This window comes from Girardinichthys multiradiatus, chromosome 9 (assembly GCF_021462225.1).
Source record: "Girardinichthys multiradiatus isolate DD_20200921_A chromosome 9, DD_fGirMul_XY1, whole genome shotgun sequence".
Classification (NCBI taxonomy): domain Eukaryota; kingdom Metazoa; phylum Chordata; class Actinopteri; order Cyprinodontiformes; family Goodeidae; genus Girardinichthys; species Girardinichthys multiradiatus.
This window is the reverse complement of record NC_061802.1, coordinates 17,573,233-17,587,643: the sequence shown is the minus strand read 5'-3', so window position 1 is coordinate 17,587,643 and position 14,411 is coordinate 17,573,233. Positions and strand designations below refer to the sequence as shown.

General features: G+C 39.9%; 2 long non-coding RNA genes across 5 annotated transcripts in view; one reads left to right on the top strand and one right to left on the bottom strand.

Moving 5' to 3' along the window:
• Positions 1–12,340, bottom strand: part of LOC124873479 — a 30,671-nt gene extending 18,331 nt beyond the window's left edge. For 3 of the 4 annotated variants that reach the window (XR_007039538.1, XR_007039536.1, XR_007039539.1), the window contains exon 1: positions 7,384–7,518. This is a non-coding gene — a long non-coding RNA (uncharacterized LOC124873479). Of the gene's footprint in view, positions 1–7,383; positions 7,519–12,222 lie in introns of those variants that run through there. The other variant, XR_007039537.1, reaches the window with a different exon arrangement.
• LOC124873480 lies at positions 6,928–13,512 on the top strand. The gene is made up of 3 exons (XR_007039540.1): positions 6,928–7,158; positions 12,234–12,547; positions 12,629–13,512. It is a non-coding gene; the product is annotated as an uncharacterized LOC124873480 (long non-coding RNA).
• Positions 13,513–14,411: the final 899 nt, after the last annotated feature.

The window sequence follows — 14,411 nt, the reverse complement described above, 5'->3', positions numbered from 1 at the left end:
GCTAAGCTCTTCTTCCTGCTGTCTCGATCTTTTACCCACAGCTTTCCTTAAGAAAGCTTTGCCAGTAATAACATCTGATTTAACACAAATAATAAACACGTCCCTTTTGTCTGGTGTTTTCCCCCAGGCCCTAAAAACAGCAATTATCAAACCTCTATTGAAAAAGAGCAACTTGGACAAGCTGCAACTACAGAACTACAGGCCTATATCAAACCTCCCCTTCATCAGTAAGATTATTGAAAAAGCTGTGTTTCAGCAATTAAACAACTTCCTAACAATGACCAGCCACTTCGATGTCTTCTAGTCAGGTTTCCTGCTCACCACAGTACAGAGATTGCTCTTGTCAAGGTGTTCAATGACATCTGTATAAATGCAGACTATGGAAGAACCACAGTGCTGGTATTATTGGACCTTAGTGCAGCATTCGACACTGTTGATCACTCCATTTTATTAGAGCGCCTGGAAAACTGGGTCGGCCTTTCTGGTACAGCACTCAACAGGTTTAAATCCTACTTGAAGGACAGGGACTTTTTTGTGTCAGTAGGTAACTTTACATCAGAGAGCACAAAAATCACATGTGGCGTTCCCCAAGGGTCCATCTTAGGGCCCCTCCTATTCAATATCTACATGCTCCCCCTAACTCAGATTTTAACAAACAACAACGTAAATTATCATAACTATGCAGACGACACACAGCTATACGTTACGATGTCACCTGGTGACCATGAACCCATTCAAGTGCTGGGTAAATGCTTAGAAGAAATCAATGCATAGATGGGCCTAAATTTTCTTCAGCTGAATCAAAACAAAACTGAAGTAATTATCTTTGGACCAAAGGAAGAGCGTTTAAAAGTTAGCACACAGCTTCAGTTAATACAGCTAGAAACCACCAGTTAGGCTCCAAACCTGGGTGTAGTGATGGACTCAGACCTGAACCTTCAAAGGCACATAAAGGTAGTAACAAGGTCAGCCTTCTATCACCCAAATAACATCTCCAGGATTAAAGAACTAATATCTCAGAGGGACCTTGAAAAACTAATTCATTCATTCATCTTTAGTAGAATTGATTACTGCAACGGTGTCTTCACAGGTCTGCCTAAAAAGTCGATCAGACAGCTGCAGTTGATCCAGAACGCTGCTGCCCGCGTCCTCACTAGAACTAAGAAAGTGGAGCACATCACCCCGGTTCTAAAGTCCCTACACTGTCTCCCTGTAGCTCAGAGAATAGACTTTAAAATACTTCTGTTAGTCTATAAATCACTGAATGCCTTAGCACCAAAATACATTACAGACTTGTTGTCAGTGTATCAACCAGCCAGACCTCTCAGGTCATCTTGCTCAAATCTACTCTGCAGAACCAGAACCAGAACCAAACATGGAGAAGCAGCTTTTAGTTCTTATGCTCCACTAACCTGGAATAAACTGCCAGAAAACTGTAAAAGCGCCGAAACCCTAAGTTGCTTTAAATCAAGATTAAAAACTTATTTGTTTAGAGTGGCCTTTGACTGTGCCATCTAGGCATGATTAGTTTCGTTTTCAGTCCAATTTTCCTTTCATTTTCTTGTCCATCATTCTATTCTCTTTATTTTATTTTACTTTTTTAAATTACCTCTGTTGTTTGATATTATCATTTGATTTGTTTTTCTGTGTCTGTATCTGTGTTTATTTGCTTTGTGATTGTATTGTAATTGTATGTACAGCGCTCTGAGTGTCTCGTTGCTGAAAAGCGCTATATAAATAAACTTACCATACCTTACCTTAAAGGGTAATCCTCCTACATTACTGACAATGAAACAGCCCCACAGCATGATGCTACCCCCGCCATGCTTGGCAGTTGGTACAGTGTTCTGAAGTTTGAAAGTTTTACTTTAGCTGCTTCAAACACAGCACTTGTCATTGTGGCCAAATAGCTCAGTCTTTATCTCATCTAAAGGTTTTCACAGAAGACATTGAGCAGGTTTGTCTATTTTGCACCAGGCATCATCCTGTTTCTTGGTCGGCACCCTCTCAGTCCAGGATGATGCAACTCTGGCTTTACTGTGGTCAGGCGTTCCAGCAGTTTCCAGTTCATAGAAAAGTGGTTCCAGAAAATTCAAATCAAGTGTCTTGCATCAGATGGTTGAAACTTGGACACAGTTGACTGATCTAAAATTCAACAATGTACAAGAAATTGACATTTTAAAACCCAGTTTTTGTTTTTAAAATAAGAACTTGAATTGCCAGCAGCTGCTGCTCATCTTGCTGCTTTAATGAAGCCCTTTCTTAATTTTTAAATTAGAATAAATGTTTAGATTAATGGAAGCCCCTAAATGGTACATCTGTATGGTGATTTTCAAAAAAACGGACTAACTGTACAGTACTTGGTCCAGTTAAGTTCACAGTGATGATTAAAAAAACTACTGTAACGTGTCTAGCAGATCCAGAGAAGAGTCACATGTTAAGTTCAAAAGTCAAAAATAACAGCCTGTTTGCTGATATTTTGCCTATGAGGCAGGCCAATAGGAAAAACTGAAGCATGTGAGCCTTTGTGCAAGTTTTGGCTACTAGTGATGACTACAAAGCAGATTAGCTCCTTAAACCTGGCAGAGCATCTTAAGACCAACTATAATGTTTATAAAGAGGTCAGTGAAGATCCCATAATATAGCATGCTGTAAGATAATTTTTTTTTTTTTTACATGTTAGCAACTTGTGGCTAGACCTGAGGGTACAAACTGACGCACAGTCGACACGCCAACATACATCTTTATGGAAAGGTAAAAGGGTGACCTACATCCCCACTTCACTCCTTTGTTTAGTGACAAAGGTATTAACGGCTGTGGCTAACCACATATTGAGTAACCTTATAGAAATAGGTGCAGCACACTGAATGTTATTAAACAATGTTATTTAAAAAAGTTAAAGCTTTTGTGCCTGAAACTGTTTTATGTTTTTATGAAGACCCAGACTAACCAGCTTGACATGCCTCTCCATGTCAGTCTGCACAATTTGCTATGAGCTCAGGTGAATACGAGAACGTGCTCCTATTCATACTATTTTTAGTTCAGCTGAACAACCATGTTCCATTCAGAGATATAAACTACAGCCTCTTAAGGGGTGATAAAGTGCTGCATTATACCTTGTCTACTCAGAAAAAGAGGAAAAGAAGAAGAATATAATCAAAAAGAAACAATATGATGTTTTTTTTTTTCTTCTTGTGACCTGACCCTTTCTTTTCCTCATCTGTTGTGTGTTCTGCTCGACCCTCTGACTGAAAGTATAATTGTACCTCCTGGCACATATAGGCAACAGGGTCACAAGAAGTTGGATGTCTGCAGGCCCCCCCCACAGACACTACTGGGGCCGTGAGTAGACTACGAGGTTTGAATGAGGCTTAAAGTTGGGAAATGTTGACCAGAAACTAGTCAGAGCTAATTTCAACCCATCAACTCTAGTTGTTTTAGTCGACCAAAAAGGAATATAACACAAAATGACCGAAAACCTAATTAAACAGGGCAAATGCTGAATACAGCCTCAATTCCAATGAAGTTGGAACGTTTTGTAAAATGTAAATAAAAACAGAATACGATGATTTGCAAATCCCATCCAACCTACAGTATATGCAAATAAATACATTACAAAGACATGTTATTTAATGTTCAAATTGAGAAACTTCATTGTTTTATTGCAACTATTCAATGATTTTTTTTATGTAATGCTTGCAACATGTTCCAAAAAAACTGGTAAGGTGGCATGTTTACCACTGTGTTACATCATATTTCCTCAATAAGCAAACAATTAGTGCCATAAGCAAACTTATGACACTAATTGTTGAAGCTTTGTAGGTGGAATCCTTTCCCATTCCCATACCCAAAGCTCCACTTTTAAATGAAAATTTTACACAAACAGCTGCTGAATTTGCTGCTACATATTTGTTTTGCAGTAATTAAGGCAATGAAAAAAGATTACTTTGTTACTGATTAGATTTTTCCTGGTCTTTATGAGAAACCCTGTGCCGTTCTAATGGTAGTGAGTATTTTTATTAGCAACATAATCAAGCTTCAAAGTTTACTATTTGGACAACCCAAGCAAGGAATTAGGCAGGTGAAGGGACAATCAATGCATGGAATATTTGTCTTTACTGGATGGGTTGCATTGTCGGGGTTAAATAACGCTCTATATGTTTTAAATGTTTTGCTTGAATGTGCAAAGTTCAGAAAACTAGTATATCAATATTTTGTCTTGTACTTTGCATAAACTACTGCAGAAACTCCCTCTTTCTGATCATTGTTGAAAAAGTAATCAAATAACTTTTACCCAAAGTACATGTTAGAGGACTTACATTGATGTTTGACTGCAGCACATTACTTAAATACTCTTTCCCTTTATGTTGGGACCATTGCTTATTCTGAGAATTCTTTCCTCTCCAATTTCAACTCGATGAAAAGGTCAGGATGGCGTAAACTGAAGTTGGGAAATTGTCGGAGTAAAAGTGCACACAGTGACGAGAGATCAGATTACTGGAAAAAAATCTCACAGAGCCATCTTTAACTATATGCGCCTTGTGTTGTGCGGGAAAATACGCTGGACTGTCATTTTTGAACTGACATGCATGCGCAGATGATATGGTTGGGGCGCACGGGAGAGAAAACCTTCTCCAGTATGTGGGGGAGGAGGAGCTGTGCTGCTGTTTCCCATGTCTAAGGAGGAGCATTAGACACAGGACAATGTCACAGCCAATCACCTTCAAGCCCGTCACATGAATCCTTGCAGTTGGCCGTCGTTGTCCTTTCCTCCATACTAACTATTTCCGACAAGCTCCCAATCTGAAATACTCCACATATCAAAAAACGGCCTCCCTCCATCCTCTTTGCTACTTTTATTTTATTTTTCTCCTTTCCAAACTCTCCTCCTTCTTCCTCCCTTCATCTCTCCTCTTTGCGTCCACGCCAGCTCATTGATCTCTGGCAGTATTGAATGTCAGAGACACGTTCAAAGATGCTTTTCGCTGCCCATTAATAATTCACACTGCCTGAATCATCAATAATATTTCTCACAAAGCAATCATTCAGCTTTACCACCACTCTCCTTCCTCCCAGACCCCTCCATCCCTGTCTTCCTCTTTCTACCCTCTTCCTGCCCTAGGCCATTCTTTCTTTCCACACCTTATTCCCTACTTAAACTCCTCTCACTCTGTGATATCTCTTTTTGCTTATTCGGCCCACTTTTGTAGCACTTTTATATGTATCATATCTTCCTGCTTCTTTCCCCTGGCAGGGCACTTTTTTCATGAGGTCAGTCGTTGCTTTTACTGTGATGGATTATCTAAACCTGAGTTATTTCTGCTGTATTCTAATGGAACAAACAGTGGTGAGGTTTTCCTCTGATTTTCTTACCGCAGTGAGACATTAAGATTATTACATGGCTCGCAGGGCGATCCTACTGCGGTTCTCTTCCTTGAGGGCTATTATTCAACTTCTGTCAATCACCTGCTCAAAAATGAATGAGGATGGACTATGTGTCACCACACAACCCAGTGTATATTTACTTTAATAGATATAGTAGAGAGGAGGAAGAGGCGGAGGAGGACAAATAGAGGCAGAAAGCCTCTCTTAATGTACATGTAAAACTCTCCAGTGGGCCCATGCCAAGTGTAAGTGGTTGAGTGATATTGGCAAAGGGAAAGAGGAGGGGATGGAGGGAGAGAAAGTGTCAGATTTAGGCATTTTCCTTAATGCTATAAGAGCTTATTGATATTTTGATTTTCGCTGGGGGCCGGCAGGTGCTGAGACAGCTGCTTTTTCCCTCCGTCTCTTTACGGGTGAGAGATGTGGAGCTCATTCCATACCGCTCACAGAAAACCGTCCGGAAAACAGTCTCTTGGGAATGTCGCCATGACAAGCCAGAGACAAAGACACAGGCCTGCTAGGTGTGGGGAAAAACAGAATAGGTCATCTAGGGTCCATCAGTTTGGGCTTTTTTCCCCTAATTTTAAGACAAGTAGCTACTATCAGGAACACCAAATATTTTGGGAATCACAGGCTAAGAGCCAAATATGCCTAACAAATCAACTTTCTCACATTTTCTGAAGTTAACCATAAACTTTTCTCTCTCTTTCATATATATATATTAATTCAGGACGGTGATGAGGGTACACTGGTGCGGTCAGAACTACCTTGAACTCAACCCACTCAAGACTGTGGAAATGGTGGTGGACTTTCGGAGAACACCACCCCCATACACCCCCTCACCATCCTCAACAACACTGTATCGGCCGTAGACCACTTCAGGTTCTTGGGAACCACCATCTCTGAGGACCTGAGATGGTCTTCACACATAGACACTGTTCAAAAGAAGGCCCAGCAGAGACTGTACTTCCTGAGGCAACTCAAGAACTTCAACCTTCCACAGGAGCTGCTGGTCATCTTCTACACTGCCATCATTCAATCTGTCCTGTCATCATCCATCTCAGTGTGGTTTGGCTCATACACAAAACAGGACAGGTCCAGACTGCAACGAATAATCAGAAATGCAGAGAGAATAATCAGGGCTGACGTTCCCTCCAATACAGGTCTAGTGTCAGAAAAAGAGCTGCTAATATCTCTGTAGACCCCACACACCCTGCACATAAACTGTTCAGAGCTTTACCTTCTGGCCGCCGCTACAGAGCACTGTTTACTAAAACCAGCCGCCACAGAGACAGTTTCTTCCCCAAGGCTGTTTCTCTGATGAACATTCAATAGAGTACAAAACAACAGCATACAGATGTTGCAAATGCACCTTTTTATTTATATATGTTTATATTGTACATTGTAAATTTGTATATTCTGTAATGCAAAAACAAACCAAAGAGCAAATTGTACCAGAGTCAAGTTTGTATGTACGAACTTGGTAATAAAGCTGATTCTGATTCTAGAAAGGCCAGATTTCTGAAGCGAGTAACTAAAACATCATGTTCTCTAGTAAACCTCTGGGACCTTCACAGAAGAGCTGGATATATCCACAAAATTCCTGAATTTATGCCATTACCTCGGATTTGTAGTGGAAGCCGGTATTTTACTTCGGCTTGCGCAGTTGTTTACGGTTGCGGGGTTACATATTTGCTATTGATTAACGTTTCTTACACACCAGTCTTTTTACCTGGCATAAACGGCAACACATCGGAGGTGGCTACACTGTAGGTATGTTTCAAAAAGCAACAAGGACAATTCGTTAACAGTGAATTACCAGTCACTTCTCACGGGCTGGATAGATGACATGAAACGATGGCCCTAAGTTAGCTACATCAACATTATTAATTACCTCCAATTTTCCGAAGGTGTTGATGGCGAGAAATTGCATAATTTCAAGAGCACAGAGGCATATAATTACCTGCACAGCAACAACATTTATAAAGTATTGCTCACCAAACAAGGCAACTTTACTTTTCTCCAAGCAGCCATAGAGCCGAGCCAGAGCATTAGTCAAGCTAAACACTTAGCATGGTTCATGCTAAGGGAAGTTGGAGTAGTGGAGACAGTCGGCTGTTCCTGTATTGCCAGAATAGGGTAGTACAAAACCGGATGGCGGAAGTACAGGTCCTTCTCAAAATATTAGCATATTGTGATAAAGTTCATTATTTTCCATAATGTCATGATGAAAATTTAACATTCATATATTTTAGATTCATTGCACATTAACTGAAATATTTCAGGTCTTTTATTGTCTTAATACAGATGGTTTTGGCATACAGCTCATGAAAACCCAAAATTCCTATCTCACAAAATTAGCATATCATTAAAAGGGTCTCTAAACGAGCTATGAACCTAATCATCTGAATCAACGAGTTAACTCTAAACACCTGCAAAAGATTCCTGAGGCCTTTAAAACTCCCAGCCTGGTTCATCACTCAAAACCCCAATCATGGGTAAGACTGCCGACCTGACTGCTGTCCAGAAGGCCACTATTGACACCCTCAAGCAAGAGGGTAAGACACAGAAAGAAATTTCTGAACGAATAGGCTGTTCCCAGAGTGCTGTATCAAGGCACCTCAGTGGGAAGTCTGTGGGAAGGAAAACGTGTGGCAGAAAACGCTGCACAACGAGAAGAGGTGACCGGACCCTGAGGAAGATTGTGGAGAAGGGCCGATTCCAGACCTTGGGGGACCTGCGGAAGCAGTGGACTGAGTCTGGAGTAGAAACATCCAGAGCCACCGTGCACAGGCGTGTGCAGGAAATGGGCTACAGGTGCCGCATTCCCCAGGTCAAGCCACTTTTGAACCAGAAACAGCGGCAGAAGCGCCTGACCTGGGCTACAGAGAAGCAGCACTGGACTGTTCCTCAGTGGTCCAAAGTACTTTTTTCGGATGAAAGCAAATTCTGCATGTCATTCGGAAATCAAGGTGCCAGAGTCTGGAGGAAGACTGGGGAGAAGGAAATGCCAAAATGCCAGAAGTCCAGTGTCAAGTACCCACAGTCTGTGATGGTCTGGGGTGCCGTGTCAGCTGCTGGTGTTGGTCCACTGTGTTTTATCAAGGGCAGGGTCAATGCAGCTAGCTATCAGGAGATTTTGGAGCACTTCATGCTTCCATCTGCTGAAAAGCTTTATGGAGATGAAGATTTCATTTTTCAGCATGACCTGGCACCTGCTCACAGTGCCAAAACCACTGGTAAATGGTTTACTGACCATGGTATCACTGTGCTCAATTGGCCTGCCAACTTTCCTGACCTGAACCCCATAGAGAATCTGTGGGATATTGTGAAGAGAACGTTGAGAGACTCAAGACCCAACTCTCTGGATGAGCTAAAGGCCGTTATCGAAGCATCCTGGGCCTCCTTAAGACCTCAGCAGTGCCACAGGCTGATTGCCTCCATGCCACGCCGCATTGAAGCAGTCGTTTCTGCAAAAGGATTCCCGACCAAGTATTGAGTGCATAACTGTACATGATTATTTGAAGGTTGACGTTTTTTGTATTAAAAACACTTTTCTTTTATTGGTCGGATGAAATATGCTAATTTTGTGAGATAGGAATGTTGGGTTTTCATGAGCTGTATGCCAAAATCATCCGTATTAAGACAATAAAAGACCTGAAATATTTCAGTTAGTGTGCAATGAATCTAAAATATATGAATGTTAAATTTTCATCATGACATTATGGAAAATAATGAACTTTATCACAATATGCTAATATTTTGAGAAGGACCTGTATAAGGCTGTCATGGCAGCATGCGTACACTCTTGTAGAGGTCTGTGGATACTGAGATTAAACTCAATTTATCCCCTCCCCCTTCCCAGTTTACTAATAAATGACCTGTTGGCATTTGGTTCCAATGGATTTTATTTAGGGGTGTCAGAAAAAGGGGGCCTGGATATAAATAATCCCCACACTTTTTATTTCACTTCAAGCTATTTTGTCCCATTAAAACAAATTGGATTTTGCAAGGTGTTCAGAGGGATTTGAATATTTTTGCAAGGCACAGTATACAGGAATCTGGTTTGAGTGAGTTAATCCAACATAGTCTAAAAATTAGATGTTACAAAATTGAGTTTCATCACATGTCCTGTGAATTTGTATTGCTCCCACAGGAGCTAATATATTTCATCACTCTGACCTTTACTTTGGTGCAAACTTGATAGCTACATCCACTTTTTTATGTTATCCACCCAGATGAAGGTTCCTGCAAATCATGCTTCCCCAATATAGAAATTATTTGCAATATTGTATGACTTAAATAAGCAGTCATAACATTATTCTATTTTTTGATGTTGTTCAACACCTAACGAATTAAAATTGCTTAAACACAATGTATCGCAGGAAATAAAGCAAACCGAAACATGCTGCATTTTGTTAAAAGATTTGATCTTAAATGGCTTCAAATCAACATGCTGAAACTTAAAGGTCTTATAAGGCCTTTCTTATATCTACTGGGAGAGACATGGATGTCTTTGCAGAGATATTAAAGTATAGCTTTCTGTTCCTGCTACACTTCATCAGCCTGTAACATGAACCACAGCACAGGTTAGGCAGTGTTGGGCTTCAATACACCAACTTTAAACATGGCACTCGTGTTGTTTTTTATTTATATTTTTGTGAACCTTACCTTAATTTTGTTATGCCTTACCAATCCCAAGTGCTTTAGTAGAAGGTAACTGAACTCCCTCTCTTGTTCCAGTTAAAATACTGAAAACTCTCTCGGGGATCCGGGCTTTTTTTCTCAGCTTCCCATAGCAGAGGCTCTTCTAAACTATCACAGCAGATGTTACTGATGATAACGTACCACTGCCTATCTGGCTCACAGTGACACCTCCTTGATGAGGTCAAGGAAAAACAGAGTTTGTCTAATCAACTGCTGAGGATGAAACCGTCCTGTTCAGACTCTGAGGCTGCAGCAGTCAAAGTCGAGTCCCTGTATCTGAGGACAATGTTACTGTCAGCTGTGACAACTTTAAATCATCTATCAAAAATACGTCTTTAATTTAAACTGAATCAGCAGAAAACAAATTTGTTGGGAATTTTCTCTGATCTACACAGAATCAAAATTATACATACTGGATCAAATATATGTACAACCCCATTTATATTTATTTAAATACATCTGTGTTGGTGCACCTTGATCACACATTTCCTAGCTATAAACTCACTTGAAAATTTGGCAAATCTTGGCAGAATTGGTAGAGTTAATTTAAATTGGCTGGTTTCCTGGTACTTATCCAGCTTTCAAACATAGTTCCTTTTCACAATGGGATATGTTACTGCATTTATCCCAAAACAATTTGTGGTGTATTTTTGGGATCATTGTCCTATTGGAACACCCAGTTTTGTCCAGGTTCCCAGTGATGCTCCAGGTGAATGGAACTGTTTACAGAAACCATTGGGTACTGTAGACTCAGTGAAACTCACAGGTAAGGGATATTCAACACTTGATAAGGTCATGCTCACCTGTGTGTCACTGTAGGTGTTACTCCTCTGCATATGTTCCTTATTTACTGTTTGCATTTGAAGATTAGTTCTGTAAGAGCATACACTTAAACTGCATGGAAATAAATGATAGAAAGGGAAAGAACAGAAAACTAGCAGTATTCAGACTTAGATTGGGCCACATAATAAACACATATAATCATTATTAATCACTCTTTACAATGAGAGCTAAAAAAAATGATAGTCAGGGATTTTTTAATCTTTTGGCACCCATTTGCAACAGGCTTCTGAAGAAAATCAGCTCCCCACTTTTAAATTTAATTATGCCGTTGTTTTTCATATTAAAACCTTAACTACTGTGAACTTAAAATGCTGAAATAAATATTTTTTAAGAGAAAACCAAAATATTTTTGCTATTATTGTTGTTCAAACACATTTTTCTCAGAACCGACGTTCAAGCTATTGCATGGAACAAACCCATTGAGTACCGTTGCTATTGGACTCTTTATTTATTGTCATGTAAAAAAACAGCTTAAATTATAAATAAATAAATGATAATTTGGCTAAAATATTTACTGTTCTAAATGTATGCATATGCATGGGTTATTGCACAGGTGAGGGGAAGTCAAGAAAAGCTGGAGCTCCTTGGAAAAAAAGAAAGATTTGAAGCTACTGCATTGTATCTGTTGCACAAAGTTTGTGTTCAAGAGCAAAAGTGCAACTGCTTAACTTCATATTTAGAAAATGGTAAAAATTTTAATTTGGTTTATTTAGAAAATGGTACAAAATAGAAAAGGCTTTCTGATACAGAGGTGACATAAAAAATTGTGAAACTGCAGGAAGTCTTTCTGTTGAGATTGTTCAAGTTGTTCAGATAGAAGAAATTCTTTCTCTCCTGAATCGTTATACGCTGAGTAGCTCCTAGCTTTACTCCTCTGTGTGATTTTGGCTCTGATATTCCTAACTGAGATAAATCTCAATACAAGTGAACTGACACGGCTATTCAAAAATGAACTTCACCTTTAATAAAATTACTTTTTGCAAGGAGGCAGGAGCTGAAGAACACCCTCAAAACACTGAACATCTGTGGACATGTTTCTATGTCTGTCATTTAGTCAGAGTCTTTGTTTAGCCCAGAAAAAACAAGCAACAAAAATTATTCCGGCAGGTGTGTCCCCGCAGCTGGAGCTCATTCAGGTTAATCTGGAGCAGCATAAAGAGGAGTGTATCCCCTGAGGCAGATGCCAGATTGTTCTTACTCACAGAGTGGTAATCAGGCCTTGTAGTTTATTGCACTCTGACCTATGCTCCATGGCTAACCTCTTGTGTTCTCCTTCCATCAACAAACCTGTTCTCCAGTCTGCTGTCCTCCTTCTGGTCTTCAGTCCTCTGACTCCTTGTTTCCTGGACTTCACTGACGAGGTCACCCCAAGATCCCTTCCGAAGAATCTCCTCACTGCTGCTGTCCCCTGGAACCACTGCCTGGACCATCCCTCACACCAACCTCACCTGTCCACCCTCCAACACCACCTCTCCGTCATCATCCCCATCTTCCTCTTGGGACAAAGAAACAAACACCATGAGCAAACCATTCATCACAGCACGTTCTGTAAATCTCAGCCCCTGTGGATATACTCACCACTCTTCCGAGATCCTCTGTGACTCTGCCATCAGTAAGACTCAGCTTCCTTCATTCATCATCATATTCATTCTAACTTTTCTTCATATTATAACCACCTACCTCTCCTCCTCAGTATTGTCCAGGAACCCGCTCCTGAAACCTGGAAGAAACATTTTGTGTTGTGTCAAACTGTTTAAACCTTCCCTTGTCATCCTTGCTTGTTGCCTGCACAAGGGTCTCATTACAAACCATTATTACATATTCCAAATCTTACAACACTGACAAACAAAGGCATGCTAGGAACCCAAAAATATGAGATAAAAAATGAGGACAATATGAGCCAGGAGCAACAGGGAATCCAGCAAGACGTGACACAAAGAGAGAGCACTTTCACTGGGAAGATTGATTAGTGGAAGAATTAACTGGTCAGTCTAATTAACTAAATGTGCTGCAGCTGGGGAATAACCTGAACGGGAGCAACTGAGGAAGGCTGGAGATTAACACAGAAACCATGAGACATTCCATAGAAACATTGAGGAAATAACTGATTAATATGGACATACACAGGGAAACACAAGAATATTAAAGCACAAGGAAAAACATAGAACCAAATTCCACAACACAAAACAAATATTAATTGAATGGAAAACAACTTAATGTAACTTACAGCCGTTATTAATTTGTTTTTCTACATGGAAGCTATACATGGCCAGTTGTTTCTGTTTAGTTGGTCCATCAGTTGAGCAACAGTTGCCAGTAACTTTATATTCTGTCTCTATAGGATACACCTGTGTTTCTGTATTGTACTCTGTCTCTCTTCTAGATATAATTGAAGGAGCTATTACTGCTTCTAACCCACTAGCTATATGCACTTTGTTTTAATCCTATAGATCCTTAACTGGCTTACAGTTTTTCTGTTTAGCTGTTTCTCTCTCTCCTAGATGAAGCCACTAAAAGAACTGTGGCCATTAACTCCCTACTTTAACATATAAAGTGCTCCTTGACAAGTACTTCTGTTTTTCACGTTAGGTTTTGTCCTGTTGAAAGAGGGTTTTTCCTTTTCACTGTCACCCTTATGCATGCTCCTTGGTTTAATTTAGATCTGCGTACTTTAAAGCACAGTTGCTAAACTTACACAGAGTCATAGCTCTGTTGAGCCATCCATTCCCTTAGCTCTCAGCAGTCATGACTTCATGGGATTCTTCTTAAATAAAATTGATTCTATTAAAAATAAAATCTTTGACATACTCCCAAGATGATTACTTCATCCTCAGCAAGTGAGACAACATTGGAAGTAACTGTAGAACCTGATTTGTGTTTGGACTGTTTTGATCCTGTGGAGCTTCCTGAGTTATCAGAAATATTAGCTTCATCTAAACCTTCAACTTGTATGTTTGACCCAATCCCAACCAAATGATTTAAAGAAGTGTTCCCTCTGATTACCAGCCCCATTTTAGATATGATTAATCTATCTTTAGTAAATGGATATGTAACACAGGCTTTTAAGGTAGCTGTAATTAAACCTTTACTTAAGAAACCTTTGCTTGATCGAGATGACTTGAAAAATTACAGACCTATATCCAATCTTCCATTCTTATCTAAAATTCTTGAGAAAATAATTGCTAATCAAATATGTGAGCATTTACACAGCAATGACCTGTTTGAAGAGTTTCAGTCAGGCTTCAGAGCTCATCATAGAATATGCTGTAGGGATCAGGGGAACAGCGTTAGGCTGGTTTAAATCTTATCTGTCTGACAGATTCCAGTTTGTTCATGTAAATGATAAATCATCTTTAAAATCCATGATTAATTGTGGAGTACCACAGGGTCCAGTACTTGGGCCAATTCTCTTTACTATATATATGCTTCCAATAGGTCAAATTATCAGGCAGCATAGGACAAACTTTCACTGTTAC